A 14,845-nucleotide genomic window follows, 5' to 3' on the forward strand; every position below is an offset into this window, starting at 1 on the left:
TTCCCAGTATAATGGTTTGCCCAGTATAATGGTCTGCCCAGTATTCCCAGTATAATGGCCTGCCCATGGTGTAATATTCCCAGTAAATTATATTTAATGGTATGCCCAGTAGAATGGCTTGTCTAGTATGTATCATTCCAAGTATAATGATCTGCCCAGTATGCATTATTCCCAGTATAATTGTCTGTGTGGTATAATGATCTCCCCAGTATAATGGTCTCCTCAGTATTCCCAGGGTAATGATCTGCCTGACATTCCTAGTATAATTTTCTGCCCAGTATGTATAATTCCCAGTAGAATGGTCTGTCTAGTATAATGATCTCCCCAGTAATTCCAGTATAATGATCTGCCCAGCATTCTCAAGATAATGATCTACTCAGTATTATTCCCAGTATAACGACCTGCCCGGTATTATTCCCAGTATAATGATCAGCCAGTGTTCCCAATGTTACTAATGTACAATCAGGTCCATAAATATTGGGACATCGACACAATTCTAACAGTTTTGGCTCTATACACCACCACAATGGTTTGAAATGAAACGAACAAGATGTGCTTTAACTGCAGACTGTCAGCTTTAATTTGAGGGTATTTACATCCAAATCAGGTGAACGGTGTAGGAATTCCAACAGTTTGCATATGTGCCTCCCACTTGTTAAGGGACCAAAAGTAATGGGACAATTGGCTTCTCAGCTGTTCCATGGCCAGGTGTGTGTTATTCCCTCATTATCCCAATTACAATGAGCAGATAAAAGGTCCAGAGTTCATTTCAAGTGTGCTATTTGCATTTGGAATCTGTTGCTGTCAACTCTCAAGATGAGATCCAAAGAGCTGTCACTATCAGTGAAGCAAGCCATCGTTAGGCTGAAAAAACAAAACAAACCCATCAGAGAGATAGCAAAAACATTAGACGTGGCCAAAACAACTGTTTGGAACATTCTTAAAAAGAAGGAACGCACCGGTGAGCTAAGCAACACCAAAAGACCCGGAAGACCACAGAAAATAACTGTGGTGGATGACCGAAGAATTCTTTCCCTGGTGAAGAAAACATCCTTCACAACAGTTGGCCAGATCAAGAACACTCTCCAGGAGGTAGGTGTATGTGTGTCAAAGTCAACAATCAAGAGAAGACTTCACCAGAGTGAATACAGAGGGTTCACCACAAGATGTAAACCATTGGTGAGCCTCAAAAACAGGAAGGCCAGATTAGAGTTTGCCAAACGACATCTAAAAAAGCCTTCACAGTTCTGGAACAACATCCTATGGACAGATGAGACCAAGATCAACTTGTACCAGAGTGATGGGAAGAGAAGAGTATGGAGAAGGAAAGGAACTGCTCATGATCCTAAGCATACCACCTCATCAGTGAAGCATGGTGATGGTAGTGTCATGGCGTGGGCATGTATGGCTGCCAATGGAACTGCTTCTCTTGTATTTATTGATGATGTGACTGCTGACAAAAGCAGCCGGATGAATTGTGAAGTGTTTTGGGAATATTATCTGCTCATATTCAGCCAAATGCTTCACAACTCATTGGACGCTTCACAGTGCAGATGGACAATGACCCAAAGCATACTGCAAAAGCAACCAAAGAGTTTTTTAAGGGAAAGAAGTGGAATGTTATGCAATGGCCAAGTCAATCACCTGACCTGAATCCGATTGAGCATTTCACTTGCTGAAGACAAAACTGAAGGGAAAATGCCCCAAGAACAAGCAGGAACTGAAGACAGTTGCAGTAGAGGCCTGGCAGAGCATCACCAGGGATGACACCCAGCGTCTGGTGATGTCTATGCGTTCCACACTTCAGGCTGTCATTGACTGCAAAGGATTTACAACCAAGTATTAAAAAGTGAAAGTTTGATTTATGATTATTATTCTGTCCCATTACTTTTGGTCCCTTAACAAGTGGGAGGCACATATGCAAACTGTTGGAATTCCTACACCGTTCACCTGATTTGGATGTAAATACCCTCAAATTAAAGCTGACAGTCTGCAGTTAAAGCACATCTTGTTCGTTTCATTTCAAATTCATTGTGGTGGTGTATAGAGCCAAAAATGTTAGGATTGTGTCGATGTCCCAATATTTATGGACCTGACTGTATGTCATGTAATATAATGAACTGCCCAGTATTTACAGTATGCTGCAATGTAATATGTGACAATACAGACAATGCTGTATAATGTGGTGGGCAGCCCTCCAGTGTAATATGTGACAGTACAGACAATGCTGTATAATGTGATGGCAGCCCTCCAGTGTAATATGTGACAGTACAGACAATGCTGTATAATGTGGTGGGCAGCCCTCCAGTGTAATATGTGACAGTACAGACAATGCTGTATAATGTGGTGGGCAGCCCTCCAGTGTAATATGTGACAGTACAGACAATGCTGTATAATGTGATGGCAGCCCTCCAGTGTAATATGTGACAGTACAGACAATGCTGTATAATGTGGTGGGCAGCCCTCCAGTGTAATATGTGACAGTACAGACAATGCTGTATAATGTGATGGCAGCCCTCCAGTGTAATATGTGACAGTACAGACAATGCTGTATAATGTGGTGGGCAGCCCTCCAGTGTAATATGTGACAGTACAGACAATGCTGTATAATGTGGTGGGCAGCCCTCCAGTGTAATATGTGACAGTACAGACAATGCTGTATAATGTGACGGCAGACCTCCAGTGTAATATGTGACAGTACAGACAATGCTGTATAATGTGACGGCAGCCCTCCAGTGTAATATGTGACAGTACAGACAATGCTGTATAATGTGGTGGGCAGCCCTCCAGTGTAATATGTGACAGTACAGACAATGCTGTATAATGTGGTGGGCAGCCCTCCAGTGTAATATGTGACAGTACAGACAATGCTGTATAATGTGACGGCAGACCTCCAGTGTAATATGTGACAGTACAGACAATGCTGTATAATGTGACGGCAGCCCTCCAGTGTAATATGTGACAGTACAGACAATGCTGTATAATGTGGTGGGCAGCCCTCCAGTGTAATATGTGACAGTACAGACAATACTGTGTAATGTGGTGGGTGGGCAGCCCTCCAGTGTAATATGTGACAGTACAGACAATGCTGTATAATGTGACGGCAGCCCTCCAGTGTAATATGTGACAGTACAGACAATGCTGTATAATGTGACGGCAGCCCTCCAGTGTAATATGTGACAGTACAGACAATGCTGTATAATGTGACGGCAGCCCTCCAGTGTAATATGTGACAGTACAGACAATGCTGTATAATGTGACGGCAGACCTCCAGTGTAATATGTGACAGTACAGACAATGCTGTATAATGTGACGGCAGACCTCCAGTGTAATATGTGACAGTACAGACAATGCTGTATAATGTGACGGCAGACCCCCAGTGTAATATGTGATAGTACAGACAATGCTGTATAATGTGGTGGGCAGCCCTCCAGTGTAATATGTGACAGTACAGACAATGCTGTATAATGTGACGGCAGCCCTCCAGTGTAATATGTGACAGTACAGACAATGCTGTATAATGTGGTGGGCAGCCCTCCAGTGTAATATGTGACAGTACAGACAATACTGTGTAATGTGATGGGCAGGTACAAGGAGCCCCTTATTATGAAGTTGAAGCCAAAAGATCTGTTCCTGGGCAGAGGAACATATTCTTTCTTTAAAAGCAGTATATCTGGGAGGAAATCTAAATGCCCAAGCTGATAACCTAAGCCGCAGGGACTTCAAGCAGAATGGATTCTGAACTGGGGGTGTTCTAGCAACTTATAGATCACTAGGGAGCTCCTCAGCTCAATCTTTTTTGCCACAAGAGGAATACTCTTCTACCAAGGTCCTTAAACAGACTGGTTAGATACCCTCAGCCAGAGGTGGGAATTTGCTCTCACCTATGCATTTCCTCCTATACCCATTCTTTCAAGGGTCTTAAAAAAGATATGGAAGGAGCAGATGAAGTCACTACTATGCTAGCCCAGGAGAACATGGTTTAGCCTTTTCTAGTGGTTGCCAGTGGTAGGAATGATCCATCTTCCTTGAGGGCATGGTCTTCTGCAATTTTGCATTCAACAATAGAGGAACTCAAATTGAATGCCTGGCATTTGAGTGGGAGATCCTCAAAAGAAGTGGTCTCTCAGATAGAGTAATCTCCAATCTTCAAGAGAGTATGAAGGTGGGAACGTCAAACATTTTTTTTTTTTGCACTAGAAACAATCCCTTGAGTGCTCTTATTTTTTATTTAAATTGGAACCTACTTCAAGCAGGATTGGACAAGGGGCTGAAGCCAAACAGCCTAAAAGTCCAGATTTTGGCACTTTATTCTTTCTGTGTTTTCATGTTGGCTGACCATCCATGGATAAAATGGTTATTCATCCTCACATTTAAGACCCTCTCTTGGACCGAAGGTTCCACCCTGGAATCTCTCAAGGGTATTAAGAGGATTGGCAAAATTGAACCTCTAGACCAGTCTCCTAATTCCCAACAATCAAGGCAGCTTTTCTCCCAGCCATGTTCACTTCAAGGAAAGTGAGGAACATTCAGGCCTTTCTGTACATAGACCTAACTTCAATATTCCAGGATAGGACTGTTGTGTCCTTTGATTCTTCCTGCATTCCAAAAATGCCATCTAATTTCCATCGGTCATCTGAGATTACTATCTCCTCCTTTCATCCTACTCCTTCTAATAAAGAAAACAAACTGGATGTGAGGGGTGTTTGCTCAGATCCTTACAGATCATTAAAGTCTTTGAGGAAAGATAAAATGATCTTAATTCTAGGCTATGAATAAAGGCTATCACTATCTGCATGTAGATCACTCAGATTATCTGTTATAATTACCTAGCCATCAATAAGCCTCCTCCTAAAAGGCTAAAGGTACTTTCTACCAGATCAATCTCCAGCTCTTGGGACAAGGCTGCCTCAACTACTATGGATCAATTATGTAGTATCACGATCAGACATTGACCCTGCACATTGGCTAAATGTGGATCTAGGTCAGGAGGCAGTCTTTGAATGGAAATTATTATCTTCAGCTTCCTACCCATTAGGTATTTATCTGTTTTAGCTGTCATGGGATGTAGTGGAAAACACAAATTGCTCTGATCAGTAATTCCCTTTTCCATGTTTCATGTTACACCCATATTTAGATTGAATTATAGTCACCCCCCCACACACCTGGATCATGGGTTTCTTTGAATTCAGTTAAATGACCAATGCCAATACCCCCAGTTGGCCCCAACGCCAGTAGGAGTGGGTTATAGATATTGTCAAACTGGCCATTGGGTCTTTTGCTTGTAAGTAGGCAATTTTTATGTAAAGTGTGTTGTTGCTTTGTAAACTGTTTGACATTGAATTTGTTTGCATAACCTTTTCCTTTTCCAGCATTTTTCGTGTTATTAAAGTCCATTAAAACATTCGAGGGGTGTCACCGGTCACTCGGGGCCAGATATAGGGTATGTCATTAGTGGTACATGGCTGAAGGGTGTAAAACAATCCAGTGGTTCCTCCAGGGATGATACTACAAATAGGTTTGGACCTCAGTAGATATAATGTGGCCCCCTTGAATATTTTGTTTTCAAAATTCATCACACTATTTTATCAGACTTATCTGTCCAACCATGCTGATTACAAGGAGATGAATACCAACTATACCATTCACTACTTGATGTGCTAAAAAAACCAGCAGCTATACTGCTTGCAAGTTTATGTTTGGAACTGCTGTCCCTGTGTGTCCTCCTCCAGAGTCTAGCTGGTTCTCTGGAGAGTTCCATGGTGCAGCAAGATGAACAGGTCCTGTTGGGGTTTGGATTGCAGATATTACGGTTTCTCGCACAGCCCTGCCAGCACTGACTAATTCTTTACTATTGTGAATGCAAGCTGTACGCGATCACTCACAACAACCATTGGTCTGAAATTTACCATCATATGCATGGGATATTAATGATTTTCTCGAGAAACTGACCAACATTTGGACACTGGCACTTTGTTGGACTCTATTAATCATGGTCATTTCTTCCCTGTATACCAGCAGTAGAGACTGTTGAACAATTCCTGTGGAAAAAGAATACATGTACATCCTCCCGATTTTCCTTTAGAAGGTTTAGATTTGATTTTAACTAACAATACCTTAGATTTGAGAAACCGTACATTCTACAGGTCAAAGGGACCACCATGAGCAGTTCTGTGGCCCATCCTATGCCAACCTCTTTTTATTTATCTGAGGGAATCACATATCTTCACTTCTGTGTAGTACAATAATGTGAAGTTACGGACCAGGTATATAGATTACATCTTTGTCATCTGGACAGACCCCAGAGAGGAAATACAAGATATGTCATGTTTTTAAAAACTACTGTTGATGGCATTAGATTCCAACCAGAGATATATTGTACTAAAATACATTTCTTAGATGTTAGGGTGTTATCTAGGAACAACCAACTTTACATCACCTTATACACTAAACCAACTAACAGAAACACATTGCTCACATACCATAGCACTCAACTAGAACATCTCATGAACAACTTGCCCACTTTGTAGTTTCTGAAGGTCTTACATGTTCACAATCATCAGGATAAGAGCAAATAGCAGTTGCTACACAAGTACAACACATTCACTGATGGGTTATCCTCACAAATTCTTGACTGTACTTTACAAACTGCCAGGGAAGGGGCACGAACATCTAAACAGTTAAAGTGACTATACCAAAATCATCCTATTCGTTATGAGATACAATCCTCCTTCATGGGCCAGAAAAAAGGCCACATATAAATGCAAATATATTCTTGAAGCTGATAAAGGACTAATACTGGCAATTATCTGGTAACCTACGCAAAATATGACACTCCCCAATTCAGTTTTTCTGACAAAAAGCATGTGTTACATGTTTAATGCCCTGATCACTGGGGGTAGTTTCTACCATCCACACATGAGCAAGAGATAAGTTCTAAAAGATTATTTTAATGCCAACACTGATCATTGCATGTACATGTGTGATATTAAGTTGGCCATTGAACACAAAGCCATGGGTAGGGACTTGGATCCCAACAAGCCAGTTGGTCCATTTCACGATGCATAGTCATCAAGTTTCTGAACTTAGAGTGCCATGATAATTGAAGAGGCCATGAAACCACCTGGGGTGGTAACTAGGTGAGGCATACTGGATATTTAGATTAGGCACGGTTCATCTGAGATTTCTTATACAGACTTCTCATGTTCATGTTTCCTGGATGATCATGCACCTACTCAGCAAATGTCACAAATGAACGTTCAATTGAGCCATTTTAGGCAGATGTCACAAGGACATTCAACTGATCCATTTTTCTCCTGGCCAGGGGATGAATGTGGACCGTACTTTGCACATGGGGTTGCAATTGTGACCTCAAGAAGGCTGTACACTGGACATTTGTGTCAGGGGTTGTATTTTTATGTATGTGGATGTTTCTGTATCAATTGTGGTCAATTGAGGAAGGGACCTTGCGTGGCCCCAAGATGTTGGCTTTACATGTGACAGAAAGTATATTCTATTTGCATTTGAGTGTTGGCGATGGCTCATTTTTTTACTGTGGTCTACACGGCACCATCCACTAGCGTCACTACAATCATCCATCAGTAGCCAAGGCTGAACATTGTTAGGAGTCAGTCCATACCTAAACAGCTGCAGAGATTTCAATCCACTCTGTTAAAAATTATAAAAGAAAGTTTTGGTTAGAGATATACTTCAGTTTTCAGAATTTAGCATCTGGGTGTGACCACAGGGCATACCAAAATCTGACTGTAGCTGGCCTTTGGATTTTATAACAAATGGAAAACTGAAACAAGCTAGTGCTTTTGCCAAAATTTGCATCCAAAAACATAATGCAGACAAAGAAAACTTTTAAAAATATTTTATTGCTACATTTATTGTTTTTAGACTCTCTTTTTAGGGGGTTTTCTGTCAAAATCAATAAGAATCTGAGACTTCCTTATCATTCATCAGTATGAATGTCACACCACTTCCTCACACTTAATCTTTCTAAAACTGAACTCATAATATTTCCCCCAGCCTGTGCCCCCTCCCCTGACTTCTCTTTTAAGATCAATAATACAACTAACAGTCTATTCCCTCATGCCAGGGTGCTAGGTGTAATCCTGGATTCTGACCTGTCCTTTCAGCCCCAAATCCAATCACTGTCCAAATCTTGTAGACTTCACCTCCAAAGTATTTCCAAAATATGCCCCTTTTTAACCAAAGAACCCACCAAGTAACTCATTCACTCTCTTGTCATCTCCCACCTTTACTATTGTAACTCTCTTCTTATAGACCTACCTCTACATAGGCTATCCCTCCTCAGTCTGTCATGAATACTGCTGCCAGATTCATCCACCTTACCAAGAGCTCTGTGTCCTCCACCCCTTTCTGCTAATCCCTACGCTGGCTTTTGATTCCCCTAATAAATAAAATCCAAAATACTAACAACCACATACAAAGCCATTTACAACACCAAGCTACATCAGCAAACTTGTCTCAAAATATCACTCAAACCATCCTCTCCACTCTTCCCTAAACCTCCTGCTCTCTAGCTCTCTTGTCTCATGATCATCTCCAGGACTTCTCCAGAGCTTCTCTCATCCACTGGAACTCTCCACCTCAATCTGTCCTTTCTCCTACTCTGTCCACTTTTTGTCCCTAAAAACTCATCTCTTCAGGGAAGCCTATCTTGCCTTCAGCTAACAACTGAATCTTTTATTTCTCCCATTAGCTCATTGATTTTGGAATGAATGGAATTTACCGAACGAAAACCACAAACATTGTTAGAAATTTGTACATTTGGGAAAAATTTTCCATACTGCTCCTTTGAATTTTCTTATCACTGCAATCAAAACAAATGTCGATATGGCCTCAGTAATGATAAGAAAAATGAATTTAATTAACAATAAATTTTGAACAAAATTCTACTAGTGTATACTCATATTTAGAATTTTAGGTGAAATTCTAGTGTTTAGTCCCCCTGGAGATTTCAGTTTTGTCCTGGTTTCTGTTCTGCCTGATGTTTTTCTCCTATCTCTCTTTCTGGCTATCTTTACTTCTTCAGATAATCTCTCCTCCTTGTGTACTTCTGTTTTCATATGGCGTTCAGGTGGGATATCTCAGGAAACAAGATGTGGAAATGGTCGTGGCGAAATCCTCATGTAAAAACAATATGCAATAGGAAAGAATAAAGATTTGTTAAAAGAACACTTTTGTAATTATCCCTTTGAACAGGATTTTGTTTGAGGTTCACACTAAAGTTGTAAAAACAGTACATTCCGAAATTGTCTTTATTTTGTTTGCCTGTGTTTAAGGGGCCAACATTTTATTGTTTTGGTGTCTAGGAAACAGGTGACTTGTTCAGGGTTAAATATCTTCGACACAGCTACTGCCTGCAGCAGATCTCTCTGTACAGACATTGTCTCTTGGCCCTGACATATGAATATCCAGACATCTGAATCAGCAAGAATGGGCAACCACTGACGTCTGTTCTGGTCACTTGGCCACCTGTTGATGACTTCATTGTTGGAAAGTCACTGATGAATTACAAATGTATTAACATAGGTGAGGTGAAGCTGGTCAACATGAACAACCATCTCATTTTGACAATTTGATCAAAAAAGATTTTGAAATGAATGTATAGTGAAATATTAACTAAGCCTAAATCTACCCCACCCATTCTAAACCTATTCTAACTACCCTGTAATGGGAAGATGTATTTACCTATTCTGAGGGCGCTCCAGTCCGGTCACATAATCTCCAGCAGCCGGCTTCAGTGAAGAGATCATAAATGGCTGTACAGCCCGAGAGATGACATCACCAGGGGCGGACTGACAACTCATGGGGCCCCCGGGCAATGGGGATCATGGGGCCCGTGTCCTTGCCCAAACTCAAAAAAGCCTATGAAAAAGGTACCAGGGTCATCTCATGGGGCCTCTTACTGACCCCGTGCCCTCGGGCAGTGCCCGAGTTTCCCAATGGTCAGTCCGCCCCTGGATATCACCCATAGGCTTACCATGGGGCATCTACTACTGGCTGTCCCTCTACACTGAAGCCAGCGCTGGGAGCAGATCTTACAGTATGACCAGACCGGAGCGACCTTACAATAGGTAGAGTCGTTTTAGGCTTAGTATTTACCTCCACTTGAAGTGGAACTATACTCACCTTGGATCCAGCGAACTAGTTTTATGAACTATACAGGTGTACCCAGGGGTAGACTGACAACTCATGGGGCCCCTGGGCAATAGGGGAACATGGGCCCCTGTGTCCTTGCCCAAACTCAAAAAAGCCTATGAAAAAGGTACCAGGGGTATCTCATGGGGCCCCCTACTGACAGTGCCCGAGTTTCCAAATGGTCAGTCCGCCCCTGGGTTTACCTCAGTTTAATTTTCAGTTTACAAATGAAAATCCATTGAAAATAATGCCTTGCGATACAATTTTTTTTGCAATATGAAGCAAGTTTCCCCAGGTTGCTTTGCGCCTGGGAGGTTTATAGAGCCGGCCCCGTGGCTATGTGTTTGGGTGCAGCGTTGCATGACCGCGCAATTGTCAGTTAAACTAACACAGCCAATATATTCAAAAATCCTGTGCAGCGGTTAAAATTCAATCCTGAGGCTGCTGCTAGCACGAACCACAAGTAATTATGTATCAGTATAGAAGATGAATAGGCTGCACTACCGTGTTGATGTCATGGGAATTTGGGGTACTACATATGAAAAAAATAGATATATGTATAGTGAACTACAATGCACCTCCCTCCTCCATGAAACTACTATACAACACTCTATATTTTATATAGTGCATTGTGCCAATTGTGCATTCCCAAAGATACATACTAGTCTTCTAAACAACTGTGATAATATATCATAATAAATAAGGTGCTATAATACACCTCCCACCGCAGGGGGTGTATTCTTAATAAAATATAGCTTATAGTGTTTGCAATTACCCCACATACATAACATGAAGAAATAGGAGGACTTATCACCATTGTTGGATAGCAGGATCACCAAATTGTCACTACACTATGCTGATTCCTTGATGTGGAAGGCGTCCTGCAGCACCTGAACTTTCAATATATTCATTTATTTGTATTTCATGATCATGGACTGACTGTTTATTTGTATGTATCACTTTAATTGTTCACACTAGTGGATTTGTACACAGGCGTTTTCACTATTGTGCATTAGAGTCACATTGTGCATTGGTGCATTGTAGTCCCCATACAATTCAAAAAAAAAAAAAACTAAGCAGAGATAATTTACCTCTGCTTAGTAAACTGATCTTTTACTGTAATCTCGCGAGATGATTGTAAAATGAGACGTTTTCCAGCGTTTGGAGACCGTTCTCCTTTCGTTTGGAGAACTGCTTCATAAACTGCATTCACAGTAGAACTGTGTTCTCCGAGAATGCCGGAGAACTGAGCAGCGATCTATTACCGCTGGTAAAAACGGACACCTTATTCGGTTATATTATCACAGGTGTTTTGAAGACTAGTATGTATCTTTGGGAATGCACAATTGGCACGAAGCACTATATAAAATATAGAGTGTTGTATAGTAGTTTCATGGGGGAGGGAGGTGCATTGAAGTTCACTATACATATATATTTTTTTCATATGTAGTACCCCAAATTCCCATCACATCAACGTGGCAGTGCAGCATATTCAACTTCTATACCAGCGGTTCTCAACCTGGGGGTCGCGACCCCTTTGGGGGTCGAACGACCATTTCCCAGGGGTCGCCTAAGACCATTGGAAAACACATATTTCCGATGGTCTTAGGAACCGAGACACCGCTGCAGTCTCCGGCGATGTGTGGGCGGAATGATACGCTGCTGTCACCTGGCCACACCTCCGGGATCGCTCAGCAGCTCCGCCTCCTCGCCGCTGATTGGCCACCGGAACTGTAGCTCAGGAGAGGCACACAGGCGGCCAATCACCGGCGAGGAGGTGGAGCTTGGAGAGGAGGAGCCGAGCGGCAGCGCGCGTACATCAAAGAAGACCGAGGGAGCTGCCGGAGCGAGTGAAGAGGAGAGCGGCCAGAGAAGGAAGACAGCTGACAGGTAAGTGAGAGAGCGAGCCCAGGCTGGAGCAGGGGTCAGCAAAGTAAGTATCATTGGTGTCAGTGGGAGGAATAGTGCCCCATCATTTGTGTCACTAATACCAACGATGGGGCACTATTCCTCCCCCCACTGACACCAACGATGGGGCACTATTCCTCCCCCCACTGACACCAACGATGGAGCACTATTCCTCCCCCCACTGACACCAACGATGGAGCACTATTCCTCCCCCCACTGACACCAACGATGGGGCACTATTCCTCCCCTGACTGACACCAACGATGGGGCACTATTCCTCCCCCAACTGACACCAACGATGGGGCACTATTCCTCCCCCCACTGACACCAACGATGGGGCACTATTCCTCCCCCCACTGACACCAACAATGTGGCACTATTCCTCCCCCCACTGACACCAACGATGGGGCAGTATTCCTCCCCCCACTGACACCAACGATGGGGCAGTATTCCTCCCCCCACTGACACCAACGATGGGGCACTATTCCTCCCCCCACTGACACCAACGATGGGGCACTATTCCTCCCCCCACTGACACCAACGATGGGGCACTATTCCTCCCCCCACTGACACCAACGATGGGGCACTATTTCCCCCCCCCCGACCCCAATGATGGGGCACTATTCTCCCCTCCACCACACTGACATCAATGATGGGGCACTATTCCTCCCACTGACACCAATGATGGGGCACTATTCCTCCCCCCACTGACACCAACGATGGGACACTATTTCCCCCCCCCCGACCCCAATGATGGGGCACTATTCTCCCCTCTACCACACTGACATCAATGATGGGGCACTATTCCTCCCACTGACACCAATGATGGGGCACTATTCCTCCCACTGACACCAATGATGTGGCACTATTCCTCCCACTGACACCAGTGATGGGGCACTACTCCCACTGACACCAGTGATGGGGCACTACTCCCCCCACTGACACCAGTGATGGGGCACTACTCCTCCCACTGACACCAATGATGGGGCACTACTCCCCCCACTGACACCAATGATGGGGCACTACTCCCCCCACTGACACCAATGATGGGGCACTATTCCTCCCACTGACACCAATGATGTGGCACTATTCCTCCCACTGACACCAATGATGGGGCACTACTCCCCCCACTGACACCAATGATGGGGCACTACTCCTCCCACTGACACCAATGATGGGGCACTACTCCTCCCACTGACACCAATGATGGGGCACTATTCCTCCCACTGACACCAATGATGTGGCACTATTCCTCCCACTGACACCAGTGATGGAGCACTACTCCTCCCACTGACACCAGTGATGGGGCACTACTCCCCCCACTGACACCAGTGATGGAGCACTACTCCCCCCACTGACACCAATGATGGGGCACTACTCCCCCCACTGACACCAATGATGGGGCACTACTCCTCCCACTGACACCAATGATGGGGCACTATTCCTCCCACTGACAGCAATGATGGGGCACTATTCCTCCCACTGACTCCAACGATGGGGCACTATTCCTCCCACTGACACCAACGATGGGGCACTATTCCTCCCACTGACACCAACGATGGGGCACTATTCCTCCCACTGACACCAACGATGGGGCACTATTCCTCCCACTGACACCAACGATGGGGCACTATTCCTCCCACTGACACCAACGATGGGGCACTATTCCTCCCACTGACACCAACGATGGGGCACTATTCCTCCCACTGACACCAACGATGGGGCACTATTCCTCCCACTGACACCAACGATGGGGCACTATTCCTCCCACTGACACCAACGATGGGGCACTATTCCTCCCACTGACACCAACGATGGGGCACTATTCCTCCCACTGACACCAACGATGGGGCACTATTCCTCCCACTGACACCAACGATGGGGCACTATTCCTCCCACTGACACCAACGATGGGGCACTATTCCTCCCACTGACACCAACGATGGGGCACTATTCCTCCCACTGACACCAACGATGGGGCACTATTCCTCCCACTGACACCAACGATGGGGCACTATTCCTCTCACTGACACCAGTGATGGGGCACTATTCCTCCCACTGACACCAGTGATGGGACACTATTCCTCCCACTGACACCAGTGATGAGGTACTATTCATCCCACTGACATCAGTGATGGGGCACTATTCCTCCCACTGATACCAACGATGGGGCACTATTCCTCCCACTGACACCAACGATGGGGCACTATTCCTCCCACTGATACCAACAATGGGGCACTATTCATCCCACTGACATCAGTGATGGGGCACTACTCCTTCCACTGACACCAATGACATGGCACTATTCCTCCCACTGACACCAACGATGGGGCACTATTCCTCCCACTGACACCAACGATGGGGCACTATTCCTCCCACTGACACCAACGATGGGGCACTATTCCTCCCACTGACACCAACGATGGGGCACTATTCCTCCCACTGACACCAACGATGGGGCACTATTCCTCCCACTGACACCAACGATGGGGCACTATTCCTCCCACTGACACCAACGATGGGGCACTATTCCTCCCACTGACACCAACGATGGGGCACTATTCCTCCCACTGACACCAACGATGGGGCACTATTCCTCCCACTGACACCAACGATGGGGCACTATTCCTCCCACTGACACCAACGATGGGGCACTATTCCTCCCACTGACACCAACGATGGGGCACTATTCCTCCCACTGACACCAGTGATGGGGCACTATTCCTCCCACTGATACCAACGATGGGGCACTATGCATCCCACT

Source organism: Staurois parvus, unplaced genomic scaffold, assembly GCF_062004578.1.
Source record: "Staurois parvus isolate SC_StPar_1 unplaced genomic scaffold, SC_StPar_1.0 ptg000050l, whole genome shotgun sequence".
Lineage (NCBI taxonomy): Eukaryota > Metazoa > Chordata > Amphibia > Anura > Ranidae > Staurois > Staurois parvus.